This window comes from Papio anubis, unplaced genomic scaffold, assembly GCF_008728515.1.
Source record: "Papio anubis isolate 15944 unplaced genomic scaffold, Panubis1.0 scaffold103, whole genome shotgun sequence".
NCBI lineage: Eukaryota > Metazoa > Chordata > Mammalia > Primates > Cercopithecidae > Papio > Papio anubis.
In genome coordinates, this window is record NW_022159423.1 from 180,904 (window position 1) to 197,302 (window position 16,399).

The window sequence follows — 16,399 nt, forward strand, 5'->3', positions numbered from 1 at the left end:
CAATAAGGATTCATATATTCATATTCTATATGAAGACAACATGATTCAATCTATTTAAAACCTAATTCTTTTTTTTTTTTTTTTTTGAGACGGAGTCTCGCTCTGTCACCCACGCTGGAGTGCAGTGGCCGGATCTCAGCTCACTGCAAGCTCCGCCTCCCGGGTTCACGCCATTCTCCTGCCTCAGCCTCCCGAGTAGCTGGGACTACAGGCGCCTGCCACCTCGCCCGGCTAAGTTTTTGTATTTTTAGTAGAGACGGGGTTTCACCGTGTTAGCCAGGATGGTCTCGATCTCCTGACCTCGTGATCCGCCCGTCTCGGCCTCCCGAAGTGCTGGGATTACAGGCTTGAGCCACCGCGCCCGGCCTGAAACCTAATTCTTTTAGAAGACTAATAAAATAGACAAAACCTGGCAAGATTGATTGAGAGTATAAGAGAAAAAAGTGGGAAAAAAAGACTTGACTATAAATTTTTAAAAGCATAAGAGAATACAATCAACATCATTATATTAATACATTTGACAATTTAAATGGAATGGACAGTTTTCTAGAAATATGTAAATCACTAAAACTGACATGAAAAAGAAATGGCAATCTATTTATTTATACCCATTAAAAGAACTGAATCTACAGTTTAAAAAAAATCTATTCATTAAATACTATGCCAATCAAGTACTTACCCAAAGAGGTGAGTTTTACCAAATCTTCAAAGTTTATTTCCTGTATTGAACAGATTTTTTCATTCAGTGAAACAAAAATAGGAGAACTCTCTTTACTTCTTTAATAAGTATATTTTTGATACTCAAACTGGAAAAAGACAAAATGAGAAAAGAAAATAGTTGTTTTTTTTGAGCACATGTGCTCAAATATTTTAAAATAGCATCTAACTGAATTCAGCAATGCATTAAGACATCATATTAGATAAGGCACAAAGCAAATATAATAAAATAATTATAGAATCTGGTTGGTGGGCATAAGGGTGTTCACTGTATGGGCCAAATTTTTTGTATGTTTGAAGTTTTTCATATTAAAACCTTGCAAAAAGTAAGAAACAAAATCATTCTGTATTTACCACCTGTAAAAACATATCATGACAGAATACCAAGAATGGTTGAATATTAAAAATCTACCAATGTAATTCACCTCATTGATAAAGATGACAATTTTATCAGGAAAATGAGGTTGTAGTCCATTTCCAGTTTGCCAATAGCTTTTTTTTTTTTTTTGCCATAAATTGCTTTTTCATCAATTATATAAGTATATAATTGAGCTTGGCTGTGAGTGGCAGAAAATTCCAAACTATATAGAATTTTATTTCTCTCGCAACTAAAAGACTGATTAGGTGGCCCAGAGCCAAGTTCCCTCTAATATTTTGAAATTTGGTAAGATCTTTATTCCTAAGATCACATCAAGTACAACATGATTGCTCCAATTCCAGTCATTACATCTGCATTCTAGGGGGCAGGAAGGAGAAAAGGGAGGAGTGATTATGTTTCCACTTTAGGGGTACTACTGGAATTTGCATATATCACTTCTACTTACATCCCAATGGCAGGAACTATGTTATATGCCCTCACCCACTTGAAGGTGGCAGTGAAATGCAGGCAATTTTCTTGACAGTGATGTCTCCAAATAAAATAGAGATTCTACAGAGGAAAAAAGAGAGAACCAATGTGAGAGGGAGGGATCAGCAATCTCTCCCAAGTATACAGCTGCCAAAAACCCAAGAAAAACATGATACTTAGTGGTCAAACATTAGAAGCATTCTCTTTAGAGTCAGGAGCAAGTCAAGAGTGCCTGTTATCACAGCTTCTCTTAACCCTTATATTAATATTAAAAGTCCTAGCCAGTGCCAATACTCTTCAAAAGAATAAGAATTAGAAAGAAGGGGAAAAAATGTCCCTGTTTATAAACTATCTGATAATTTACATTAAAAATGCAGGAGAATGTGTAGACAAACAATTCAAACAAGAAAATTCAGTATTCTGAATACATGTTCAGGGTATGGTATGAGAGTGGAAAAAAATTGTGTGTGTGTGTGTCTGTGTGTGTGCTCTCCCATTTAGGATAGATATCTAGGCAGAAATATCTGCAAGACCTATTTAGTCAAAATTATAAAACATAACATAAAAGATGCACTGGATAAATGATGAGACACTGAGGAATGGAAAGATAATTGTGTCAATCTGGCAGATCACCCTGTGAATTTATAATGAATCTATGAATCATTGTAATTCCAACCAGAATCCCAACAAGGCTTCATGGAATTTAACAATCTAACCCAAAAGTGGGTGTGGAAGATTAGATACTCAACTAGCAGAGAAATGTTTGAAAAAGAAAACTAAAGAGAGGTGATTTGCCCTAGCAGGCTAATTATATAAGGTTATAATTCTTTAAGCAGTGTGGCTTTGGGGACAGGAATATAAAAATAGGCTGAAAGGGCCTGGCACAGTGGCTCACACCTGTAATCCCAGCACTTTGAGAGGCTGATGCGGGACAATCGCTTGACGTCAGAAGTTAGAGACCAACCTGGCCAACATGGTAAAACCCGTCTCTACTAAAAATACAAAAATTAGCTGGGTGTGGTGGTGTACGCCTGTGATTCCAGCTACTCTGGAGGCTGAGGTATGAGAATTGCTTGAACTCAGGAAGTGCAGGTTTCAGCGAGCCGAGATCATGCCACTGCACTCCACCTTTTGGGTGACAAAGGGAAACTCTGTCTCAAAAATTAAAAAGTAAAAATAAGCCAAAAGAATGGAATAAAGGGTATAGATACTGACAAATACATACATGGAAAGTTGATATAGAACAGAAGTCTCTTACATATCGGCAGGGAGTGGCAAACATTACCTTAGTGGTCCTAAGACAACTGACTATGTACAGGGAAAAGGAATTTACATCCCTATTTCATACCACAACAAAATACATCCTACATGGACTAAAAACCTTAACTGTATGGTAGGGTGGCAGGGAGAATCTTAAAATCACAAAGTAAATACAGGAGAATGTCTTTATTACATTTTCAAGTTTCTTAAATAAAATAACAAAAGCATAAATAACAATGATCATTTGAATACATTTAAATGTTAAAATTCTATTAAACAAAAGACGCCAGACACAGTGAAAATGCAAGCCACTGGAGAAGTTAATTATAGTATATATTACTGGGTATTAGCATCAAGAATATTTTTAAATCTCTATAAATCAATAAGAAAAAAGCAAGCAATACAGTAGAAAATTTGTCGATGGTATCAACAGTTAATTGTTAGAAGGAAACTAAATAGCCAAAAAACATAAAAGATACTCAACTTCAGTAATAAATGCAAATTAAAACCACAATAAAGTACTATTTAACATCCATCAGATGGTCAAAATTTAGAAGTCTGAGAAGCCCAAGTGTTGGTAAGGATGTGGAAGAAAAAGAAAAAAAGAACTTGTAAATATGGCTGGTGTGAATGTGTATTGTTGAAAATCACATTGGAGGACAATGTTGCAATATCAAACAAAGTTGATGAGCACATGCTAACCTATGACCTAGCAATTCTGCCTGCGGGTATGTATCCTGAAAAATTCTCATGCATATGCCCAAGGAGAAATGAAATACAATGTTTTTTGTAGCACCGTTTTTAACAGCAAAACATTGGAACCAACCCAAATGTTCAAAAATATAATTGTGGACAGGGCTCAGTGGCTCATACCTTTATCCCAGTACCTTGGGAGACCAATGTGGGCAGGCGGACCTCTTGAGCCCCGGAGTTCAAGACCAGCCTGGGCAACATGGTAAAACCCTGCCTCCACAAAAAATACAAAAATTAGCCCAGCATGGTGGCTCATGCCTATAGTCTCAGCTACTCAGAAGGCTGAGGTGGGAAGATCACCTGAGCCTGGGGAGGTTGAGGCTGCAGGGAGCTGAGATCACAACACTGCACTGCAGCCTGAGTGACAGAATGAGACCGTGTCTCAAAAAAAAAAACGAAAAAAAAAAAAAAAAGAATGCTGGATCAATAAACGGTCATACAAATGCCAAAGTCATACAATGAAATACCAACTATGTATGTGCAAAATATATAATAACCAGGCAGGAAGGATATATGCTAATTTCAGGATAGTGATTATCTTTGGGCAGAGAGCAATGGAATTGGGCAGTGGGTGCTATGGTTAAAATGTATCTGTAATGTTAAAACAAACAAGCAAAAAACTCAAGTCAGGCAAGATGTCAACACTGGTTAAATCTGTGAAAAACAATAAGCCTGGATCATACTGCAGACTAATAAGAAATGCTTTCCAGAACCACTTCAGAAGAGTGTGGGGAGTGGACTACCATGTTTGTAACGCTGAAGAAGAGGATGAGCTTGTTTGTGCAGATTTCCTAATGACACAAAATAAATTGGCAACAGTGATGGCCTCTGAGGGAGAGGGATGCAGGAGACTGGGGTGAGCAGAGGAAAAAGATCTTTACATCCTTTTTCTATTATTTGGCTGTTTTTATCACTTGCATATATTTTCTCAATAGTAAAAAAATTAAAGCAAAAATATATTTTTAATAAAAATGATTCCTACCACAACAATGCACTTAAAGCCAAAATTACTATTTTGAGGAGCATTTTGCATGAAGTATAAGTGTACCCTTATACTTGCCACCTTCCCAAATGACTGATTTTTCTACAGTGTTCCTGATAATAAGTTCCTCATGATCAGTCACACAGAAACATACACCCTGCCTGCTACATCTGCGTTAACTGTGCATCTATTTATATGGGATGACAGATACTTTCCCTAATAAATCTTCCCGTTTTCCCTGCTAAGGAACTGCATGCCGACTAAATGGTTGATGACACATGGGAGTTATTCCTACAATTTCCCCACACAGTAAGACAAATCAGTGCAATGCAGAGTTCTGTTACAAACACTAACAGATTTGGAGCGTGTCAGAAAGTGGGGGGGTGGTATACAATGAATCCATGTTTCTAGACTTTCCTACCAGAGACAGCTTGAGGCAATCTGACAGCAAAGGCAGGATCTGAAGTCCTAAACTCAGACATTTTATCTCCATGAGCTAATTTACAACCAAGAGAGCCGTGATACTGTCAGATCTAGAACTCAACTACTTTAAACAGCGACTTTTTGTCTTATATTTTACATTGATTTTTTGAAGTGTTATGTTGTTTAAAAGCTAATTACCTTCTTAGAGCACTAATTTCAAACCTTTTCAAACCTAGGACCACTTTAGGGAACAAAACAACCGTTTCTCACTGCTGTCTTGTTATCCCAAGCTGGACTCCAAGGGCCCCAGGCCCCCCTTGGTGTAAGGTAGAGAATTCTGCTTTATACCAGTTTACAGGTGTCAAGGAGGCAGGAGAGAGACTCAGGGTAGTGAGGAGAAAGAAGATCAGAGTCATCTCTTTTTCATGTCTTTCATTTCACAACGTCTTCCTTCCCATGCCTGCTGGTGCGCTCCCTCGCCTTGTTCCAGAGCCAAAAGACAGGTCAACTTCACTGCTTTTTATCCAAGTTGGCAGAGGTTGTGGCAGCGGGGTGGTAACTCTGCCCGATGTTCCCAAGCTGCAGTTGGGACATTTCCAACAGCAAAGTCACTCAGTAAACAGTTCTCTGTTTCTCTTTTCCTCGAGTTGGCTGGAATATCTCTAAGCCCTAGTACCACCCACTCTTTAATTCAAGACAAGCCCACAGACCAGAAACTTCACAGATCACTCTGTCTTAAAACAGTCTTTTGCTGGGTACCAAATACCATGTATAAAATTATTGATATGCTACAATTATTTCCATTCCAATTCCTATAGATTATCCTTTTTGACGTTCAGTTTTTCTATTTTTATTAATATCCCTTGTACATCATTCAGTTCAATATTCAAAAACCTCCTTAGATGTTTATTTTGCGCCTCGCTTTATGCCAGGTATGGTGATGGTGGGGCGGTGGGGGCGGGGGGAGATAAGCAAATATTACACTTAACAGTTACTTATTTTAAGATGTTTACAAACTAATTGGAGAGAGAAAAGCCAATATGATGCAAGTAGTAACTCAAGACGAATTATCTTTAAACTCTAAAAGTGGAGGGAAATAGCAAAGACATGGAGAGATCAGGAAAACTTTAAGAAAGATGTTGGCTGGGGCTGGGATTTGAAGGAGAAGTGGAGGTTGAGGAGGGCTTTCCAGGTCTGACAAGATGGTCAAGCTTCAGAGGCTGATTTCAGCAGAGCATATTGTGGGACTGTCAGAGACCAGCTTAATAAAGCAACTCTGACACCAGAAAACTGGTAAACAAGCAAGCAAATAAAACCAAGAACAGGTTGGGCACGGTGGCTCACACCTGTAATCCCAGTACTTTGGGAGGCCGAGGCAGGTGGATCACGAGATCAGGAGTTCGAGACCAGACTGACCAATATGGTGAAATCCTGTCTGTACTAAAAAGAAATACAAAAAGTAGCCAGGCATGGTGGCACGTGCCTGTAGTCCAGATACTCGGGAGGCTGAGACAGGAGAATCACTTGAACTCAGGAGGCAGAGGTTGCAGTGAGCCAAGATCGTGCCATTGCACTCCAGCCTGGGCTACAGAGCAAGACTCCATCTCAAAAAAAAAAAAAAAAAAAAAAAAAAAGGAAAAGAAAAAGAAAAAGAAAAACAAGGGTAGATTAATAAGTTGGCTAAGAATTCATTATCCTTCCATATGTTGAGTACTAGAGATCAAAGGGAACTCATGAATCATGTCATGCACCTTCATGCCTTCATTCCACAGATGAGAACACTGAGGATTAGCGACTCAAAACAATTTCACCATAGCAAGTCACAAATTAGTGCCAGAGTGGAAATTCAATTCCAGGGCTTCCGACTCCCATGCATCACACTCCACTTCAAAACCCCACACTGTTATGCTTTAGTGATGCAAGGCCCTTTGGAACAGTGACATACTAATAGTAACAAAATGATAAATTCCAAAGTAGAGGTATTATAGAAGGGACGAGGCTTATTTTATGTACAGATATTTCTAAATTTTTCTTTTCTTGAATTGCACTAGGTATTACATCAGGTTTCACCTCCTCTGCTTTTGACAAAGTCTTCTATGGCTCTGCCTAGCCTTTCTGACCTTATTTCCCAACACTCCCTATTCTACAGGCTCCATGCAAGCCAGATGTGTTCATTCATGGTCCCCAGCTTTTGCTAGGTTCATGCCCATCTCTGGGGTGTTGCTCCTGTTGTCCCTTTTTCAACATTAAAAGAAAACCCGAGGCTCAGTAAGGACCTTCGGCTACCTCAAGTCTTCTCTAGACTCCTATTTAATTTAACTCATTTTAATAAAATTTTATGGAGAACCTGCTGTGTGTCACGCACTCTACAAGGCACTCAAGACTCCAAAATAAGTCAGGCATGGGTGCCACCCTCAAGGTACAGAGGCTAGAAGGGGAATGCAAACATGAAAAAAAATCATTACTACCCAGAATCATAAAAATAGGTACAGGAAATACAGAGACATTCTGATCTAGTAGATGGAAAGGGAGAAGACCTCATGTAGAGAGTGAGGTCTGAGATCAGTTAGTAGATAAGTGGAACTCCATCAGGGACTAAGTTGGGGGAAAGGGAAGGAAAGGGTTATTGCAGGAAGAAAAGACTGGATGTGGAAATGCACAGCATTTAGCAACTTTGGTTTGGGTACCAGGTTCTGTACCAAACTAGGTTTGAGTTTGATACTAGGATTTGGTTTGCCTTCAAAATAGTAGGTACCTAGAAGAGCTGGTGGGGAAAAGACAAGAGAGGTGGTCAGGGCTGAACTGCAGCCTGTAGATGATAAAGAGCCAAAGACATCTGAAGAGGGACAATTTAAATCAAATGTTTGGGTGGTTGGTTCACAGGAATATGGGCCCCACCTTACATTCAAGAAATCAGTGAAGCTATAGAAAGGACAGTTCTGGAGACAGAGCCCAAAGAATGGGTAAAATTTCAACAGACTGAAATGGAGGGAAAGTCATTATACTATTAGTGGAGACAGCAAAGCAACTGTTTATTTGTTACCTGATTGTTCTGGGTACATTAATTTTTTCTCCTGAGATATATTACCTAAATTCTTCAAGGACGGGAATCACTTTTCCAACTTCTTTTTAATAATTCCAAGTAGCTAACACAGTTCTGGATACACAGTGGGTGTTTAGTCAGTTCTTAATAACTGCTTGGGGTGTGGCCAAAAAAGGGAAGAAAGAAAGAAGAAAAACCTTCATAATATTTGTTCATGACAGAAGCTCATTTTTATTCCTAAATCTGTTGCTAAGAATAAAAATTTATGTTTTAATAAATCCAAAATTTCATATTTGAAACAAAGACGGTGTATATAATTGGAAGCTTATGGTTGTCTAATAAAGGACAGAAGATTCCAATTAAAGCCAAAATCTCATCTCTAAGCAGGCTTTCTCACTGTGTGGGCATCCCAACTGCTAAGTTTGTTTAATAGATCAAATTAAATGGATGACTGCTTTTGAAGGGCATCTTAGGGACTTGGGACTTAGCTTTGCTTTGGTGCTAGTTTCCCTAAGCTCACTACTGAGGGGAATATTTGGTCTTATTATCAGAAAGTCAAATCACTTTTAAATATTGTGGCGAGTGATAATATCATATAAATACTTCATATATGTGTGTGTGTGCATGTGTGTGCACATGTGTGCTATTTTTTCTTAATGAGAAACAAAGAGCACTGGGTTTCACCAATTCTCTTTCCCTCCTCTACCTCTGATCAGACTCTGAAAAAATACCTTGCCTCTTCAAAAACAAATGTTTTAAGTGCAAAGGGTAAATTTTGTTCCATAAAGATAAATGTCCTTTTTATGTGTTCCACAGTGCTCATATTGCATTACATATGTTATTTGTAACTCAGGAATGGTATTCTAAATAGTTAACAATGGTATGGCATAGACACCAGCCATTCAGAATGGACTCCTGAACAATCTGGAAGGATGCCAGCTGGTTCACTGGACCTGCACATCCCAGCTACGTCTCAGCTCTGGTGTAGTAGACTGTTAAACCTACATTCATCTGTCTCTACTTCCCTTCCAGTAACAGCCACACATTTTCCTTTGGAGAACTGCACTCCCTGAAAGGAAATGGCCAGCATGGGACTCTACCTTCCCTAGGCCACAAGGCCAGGGCATGCAATCCAGATTTAGCAAATAAAGACATAGTTTAGGCCAAGCAGAGTCCTCCCCCAGACTTTTCCTCTGAAGTTAATTGGGAAGATTTTCTCTACTTCGGAGATTACTTTGAAGGATGTGAGCCTGAGGCATTTGGAGGCCAGCCATCTTGCCTTTGTAGAGGATAAATCCTAACTGAAGACTGAAGTCAAGAAGAAATAAGTGAACCTGAGAAATAAAGATGGAAACAAAGTCGTGGCAACACGGTTTGAGTCTTTGGAACAGTTGTGCCTACAGCCAGATGCAATCTCCCGGACTTCCCAGTTACTCAGATACATTTTTTTCTTCTTTTTCTTTTTTGTTTTTGCTTAGCATTCAGATAAGAACTGAGTAATAATTATGCCCACATAATATGATTCTATGTAATTTCCATTACACAATGCTGATGAAATCTTGGACTTAATTGAAAACTCTGCTTTTTATTAGATTGTCCTAAGGCTCCAAACCAATACATCATGCACCTAGAAAGCATCATGGATCCTTAATCAGGGGAATAACAAAATAAAGAAAAGTTGGCCTGGCAAGAGATATGTGGAAATAATCAAAACAACATATGCTCATAGATGTATTCAGGAATATATATATATATCTCTCCTTAATTTTGAAAGATGCCAGATGTCATTTCTTTCCATGTTAGTATAACTGAAAAGAACTATTATTGCCCATACCTTAAAAATGTTTGGAAATTATTCTATACTCTTCACTTAATTATTTGCAACACTGGATCATAGATTTGCCTCATTCATTGATCCTATAAGCATATTTTAGGAAGTTGTTATATGCACATTGCTGTTATAGGCTCTAGGGAAAAAAAGATGAATTAAGCAATTCCCCTGTTCTCCAGGAGCTCAGATTCTGGTGGGAAGCAGAAGTGTAAATCGATAAATGGTGTGAAAGTTGGCAAGGCGAGCACCTTGCCTGCTACTGGAGGCTTCTTCCTCCTCCACAGAGGCACAGCCAAGTGGACACAATGGAGTCTAGCGGGTGCACATGGCTCCATAAAAGTCGCTTTCCCAGTGTTCCAGGATAAGCTGTTCAGCAAATCATACGGTCCTGGATTTTCTGGCATGTCAGGCATTGAGATGCTTTACTATTGCTTTGATCTTTTTAAAGCAAAAAACTTTTTCAATGGAAAAATAAAGAGTTAGTTTTCCTGTCATTGATCAATGTAGTTTTAACTTTCTTTGCAAGGCCAGATATGATCTTCAGGAAGTTACTTTGGTTGATTAACACTTCAAATTATAAATTAAATTTAAATTCTAAAAAGTGTAATTATGAACAAAATGCTTGAGAGCACAGAGAAAAGAACCATTAAATTTACATTTTCAGTCACTGTCAAGCCTCTATTTATTCAGAGCCATTCTTTCCTTTAAAAGGCACTGTAGCTAGATCTTTGGAGTGAATTCTGTTACAAGAAATTCCTTGAGGCCGTCCCATTTTCCTCAATTCCTCACTGGAATTTCATAATGATTTAACTCATAGCTGAATTCACTTAGAAATTCTCAGGAGCTAGAAGCCAAAAAGACACTAACAATAATTTCTTTCACTATTTTTCTTATTGTAGTTCATGGATCTATGAGTGTTGTTTCGTGTTGTTTAGTTTTGGTGGATGATTGCTACATTTCACAAGTGAGGAGAAAAAGTAAGTCTTCCATTTCTTTTTCCTTTCCTATTCTAACTGGCTTTTAAATTATCGACATGGGCTTTCAGATTAGATGCTGTCCAAAATGGCTTAATATTTTTGCTCTGCAAGTAACTCTTATAAGAGGAAAATAAAGCATTTATTTTGTTAGGTTACTTATTGTAAAGGATTTAGTGCCTGAGTTATAAATTAAATGATTTGCAGACTAGAGAGCACTTCAGAAATTACCTATTCCAAATTCTTTATTCTACAAATATTCAGACAAGATAAACGAGTTGCCTAATTTGCAGAGCTAGTCAGTGACACCGCCAAGACTAGAACTCAGATCTCAGCAAGGCATTCGGTATTGCTAAGTTCCCTGATCATTTCCCATAATAACTATTACAAATCTTCACCACTGCTTTCATGAACCTCATAATACTGTCTCCCTATCACTCTGGCCCTACTTCACAGAAAATTGGAAGCCACCAAGCATCAACTCCAGTTTCCACTTTTAAACTTCCTCATATCTCATCTCAAAAGAAGAATATCAGAATATTATTACCCTTCAGGGTAATCCTGCCATTTGTCATCTGTATCACACTAAGTCTCTGTTTTTATTTATTTATTTATCTATTTATTTATTTTGAGATATAGTATTGTTCTGTCACACAGGCTGAAGCACAGTGATGTGAACATGGCTCACTGTAGCCTCAACTTCCTGGGCTCAAACGATTCTCTTGCCTCAGCCTCCTTTGCAGCTGGGACCACAAGTGTGCGCCACTACACCTGGCTACTTTTTTTATTTTTTGTAGAGACAGGTTCTCATTTTGTTGCCTAGGCTGGTCTTGAACGCCTGGGCTGGCCTCCCAAAGTGCTAGGATTACAGGCGTAAGCCACCATGCCTAGCCAGAGTCCCATCTCTTCTAAAATCTTATTCTGTTAATGTTAAACCTCATTCTTTCACCTATATATGGATTTTCTCACCATCAGCCTGTTCTGTTCAACAAATAAACATGCTCAAACACTTGCATTCATAGTGACATTGTGCCCCATTCTGGAAGCATTTGTTGTTTTCACCATAGCCAAACTTAGGAAAGTTTCCACAGTCACACCTCCCATTCATTTCTTCAACTTCAAAAATTTGACTTTTGACACTACTATTCAATCAAAAATGTTTGGGCCAAGGCTATCTCTGTGCCTTTCAAGGATGTTTTTCAATTTTCTCCTTTTGAGAACTCTCTTCTTTTCTAGATTTCTTATTCTTCTCTTACCATTGGGTTTACTTTCAAGTTTTTCTCTCTCCCTTCGTTAATTCCTTAATTTCTGATACTTTCCAGGGTTCCATTCTTAGTACCTTTTTCTTCTTATTCTATATTGCAAATCATAAGTCCCATTGAAATTCATGCCTCAGTCCTTGCACAAAAATTTGTGTAATGTACAAATGTCATTTAAAGAAAAATATCTCTCCTAAGTTTTCAATATTGACTAAAATTTTTAAATTATAATATTATTTACTTACTTAAATATAAAACTAAATGTAAATTACTTGAGTTCACAGGGTTTTGTTTTTGGTTTTGTTTTTGGTTTGGGTTTTTGTTTTTGTTTTTTTTTAAGACAGAGCCTCGCTCTGTCACTTAACCTGAAATGCAGTGGCGTGGTATCATCTCACTGCAAGCTCCACCTCCCAGGTTCAAGCAATTCTCCTGCCTCAGCCCCCTGAGTAGCTGGGATTATAGGCGCCCACCACCTCACCCAGCTAATTTTTGTATTTTTACTAAAGATAGGGTTTTGCCATGTTGTCCAGGCTGGTCTCGAACTCCTGACCACAAGTGATCCACTGCCATGTCCTCCCAAAGTGCTGGGATTACAGGCATGAGCCACCACACCCAGCCATGTTGATAGTTCTTATACAGTGATACAACTAAAAACTTTTTTAAGTTAATGCAAATAAAACTAAAATTGCAAAATACTCATGAAATGAACATTAATTTATGTGGTTATGTTGTTTTCTTGAAACTGAATTGTCAGCTTACAATGTGAATATAGGACTGGCTGCTAATAACATAGTTCCTTTTTAATTAAAATAGAACTGTGTGCCATGTGATGATTCAGCTCTCCCACCTCTTTTCTCTGTTCAAACTACTGTGAAACCTTCATTCCCATGGGCAAGCACACAGTGACACCATTGTGTCTGCACTTGACCTGTTTGCATCATTCACATATTAAGCCTAGCTTTGTGATATTTGGCACCAGCAAGATTATGAACATAAATATCAATTCAGACACCGAAGTAAGTTGGCAATATTCATTCATGAGGTGGTCATCCAAATAATTCAGATTATTGTTGAAATGAAAGCATGAATGTAAGCATAAATGTAAAAATCAACCTAGTGAACACAGACCACTGAAAATATATCCAAGGAATCTCAGGGATCTGAGGATCCCAACTTTGTGAATCTCAGATCCGTATCTATGGCCTGAAACCCTCTCCTGAGCTTCTGCCCTGTATTTCCAACTGCCTACTAAAAATTTCTCTACCTACATGTCACCTCAGAGGCAACATGTCCAAACTGAACTTGTTATCATTCCCCACGCACACACCCACCTTAACCTGTATTCCCAATCTTAGTTAATGACATCATCATCTACCCAGTTACCGAAGCCAAAACCTTAAGTCTCATACTAGATTCCTTCCTCTGCCTCACCTCCTACACCCAAATCTTGTTGATCCTACTTCCTAAACTTCATTTGCATCAATAGTCATTTTTCCTTTGACCCAGAAATCCTACTCAGAAATTATCTCAAGAAAACAATTTAAATGTTAATGAAGCAACAAATATAAAAGCAAAGATGTTCACTCCACTATTGTACTTAATAAGGAAAAACTGAAACAACATGACCGCTTAAGAGTAGGAGAAAGATTAAACTAAATAAGATAAAGATTATCCTTATCCAGGAGCAATATAAAATTATGGTTCTTGGCAGGCTAGCTCACAAACAAAAAAAACTTTTTAATAAATTTTATTGTATATATTTAAAGTATACAACATGAGGTTATGGGATATATATAGATAGTGATATGGTTACTACAGTGAAGCAAATAACCGTATCCATCATCTCACATAGTAACCCATTAATTTTGTTGTTACTGTTTTTGAGCAGCTGAAAACTACCCACTTTGCAGGAATCCGAAATACAGTACAATTTTATTAACTATAGTCCTCATGTTGTGCATTAGATCTTCAGGCTTGTTCATCCTACACATCTGCTACTTTGCATCCCCTGACCTACATCTCCCCATTTCTTCCCCACCTTCCTCTTCCCCTATTCTGGTTATCACTGAACATTCAGAATGACAGACAAGAGACAGAACCTGGGCCCAAGGGAGGCAGGCCATCATACTGGACTTTGCATAAAGTAAGGAATCCCAAAAAAGCAATATTCTCAGTGAGTGAACTAGAAAACAATCTACTCATAGAGGAAAATGGTAAGGAAAATTGCCTGTCTCAGTCTTGGCCATAAATAAAGGTCAGAAATAAGTTATTCTTGATAATTCAAAACTACAAGCAAGCTCTCAAGTGGATTTAGTGACAGAATATACAGAATCTGAATGTCCTCCCCAAAACACAAGAAACAATTTGTATTTAAATAAGTCTTAGGTTGGTAGTGTCCCCAGGCATTTAGTAGAAACTGAAGCAAATTTCTCTCAAGAAATTAAATTTCAACTTGGACTTTCAAAAAACCCCACTAATAAAATCTCAAGGAACATAAATCCATAATAAAAGATAGTGAGACATGAAGAAATAAGTTATCAGGGACAAGTCTCAGCCTTTAAAAAATTGCATTATCAGACTCACAAAAGCTTCGGATATAAAGTTGATATAGAATATAAAATAAACATATCTAATACATTTTTAAATAAAATAAAATATAGCCAAATAATGAGTCTATAATAAATGAGTAGAGTAGTAAAACCAACAAGAACTTTAAGAAATGTAAAATATATTTATTGAAAAAATTCAAACTGTGGTATTGGGATTAAACAGCAGATTAGACAGAGATGAAGAAATAATTAGTAAACTGAAAGATAAATCTGAAAAAATTGCATAGAGTACAACATAGAAAGTCAGAGAGATAAAATATACATAATAAAGATAAACAAAAACATGGGTAGAGTGTGAAGCTCTAACAAATATATACTTGCAATACTGAAAGGGAATGAATGAAAAAATGAAAGAGAGTTACTAATATTTCCAACATAATTAAAGACATGAATCTTTAGATTCAAAAAGTCCAATATATTGCAAGTACAATAAATAAAACAGAAATATAGACCAAGACCATCACTGAAAAACTATGACATACCAAAGACAAAACAAGATTTTAAAGCTGCCAGAACAAAAAGAAGGAAGGTAGATGTGAAGTTTGCTAGCTTCTCAATTGCAACAAGTAGAAACCTAGAATATTAAAAATGTCACTTTAGAATTACATACCCAGTGAAAATATCTTTGAAGAATAATGACAAAATAAATACACTTTCCAATAAAGAACACCATGGAAGATGTATTACCAATAGACCCTTACCAGAGGGATCTATAAGCATGTACTTTAGAAAAATGAAAAATGATCCTATAAGGAGAGTTTGTAATGCAAAAGAAAGTTGATGAAGAAAATTTTAAACATGTTAAGATCTCTAAACAGGCACAAGTATATATGATCATATTTATTAATATATAATTTGTTTGTTTAATAAAATACAGAATTAAAGAATTGAGTAAAATTGCTTATAATCTAAGAGGAAGGTTATCAGAGTTAAAGTGTCCTAAAAATCTCTTAAGCAAATTATTTCTGTTGAAATATTTTGAGTAATCATTAAAAGAATAGAAACAGAATATATAACTTCTAAAGTAAGAGTGGAAAAAGTAAAATGAGGGGGAAAAACTTCAAGCTGAAAGAATGGGGGATATGAGAAAAAAGAAACAAGGAAACAGCAAGGACATTTTAAAAGCTGCAAAGAAGATTATATCAATCATAGTCCCAAAAGAAACACATGACACATTTGAAGTGCTTACATGAAAAGGGTTTAGTGAAGGAAACATTTAACGAGATGAGGGCAGGTTTAAGGGAACCAGTAAGGGGGAGTGAAAAATACTGAGATGAGCAAGAGTGGGAAACCAATACTAACCCAAAGCCTGGTAGAGAAAGAGATGAGGACTTTGTCAACGGAGCTCAGTAAGAGTTGGAACCAAGAAAGAGGCACCTCCCAACAGGAGCTAAAGTCATAACAGACTGCAACCACTGACAGATGGTAGCCAGGTAGGGAGGAACACCTTCCCAAACCTATGGGTCTGTCATATTTATGAACTTAACCCAAAACCAGATGGCAAGGGAACCCAGATGATGCTGTAGAGGTCATCCTCATAGGCCACAGAGCAGCACATAGTATCAGTGACTTACAGGGAGTAGTGGGGGACAGAAGGGGGTCAAATAGGACATAATCCAGCACAAGGAAAACAGAGATAAATTCAAATATATCAATAATAACTAGTGTCCAAATGGACTAAACTCTAAGTTACAATCAAAG

The 16,399-nt window shown here is 37.4% G+C and overlaps 1 protein-coding gene across 3 annotated transcripts in view; it reads right to left on the reverse strand.

The window, feature by feature from the left end:
* LOC101019298 (zinc finger protein 280D) overlaps window positions 1–16,399 on the reverse strand; it is a 244,249-nt gene that overhangs the window by 180,832 nt on the left and 47,018 nt on the right. For 2 of the 3 annotated variants that reach the window (XM_031661177.1, XM_031661174.1), the window contains 2 exons: window positions 1,542–1,645; window positions 680–806 (listed from right to left, as the gene is read on the reverse strand). The gene's annotated coding sequence lies outside the window, so the exon portion shown is untranslated. Of the gene's footprint in view, window positions 1–679; window positions 807–1,541; window positions 2,453–16,399 lie in introns of those variants that run through there. The other variant, XM_031661176.1, reaches the window with a different exon arrangement.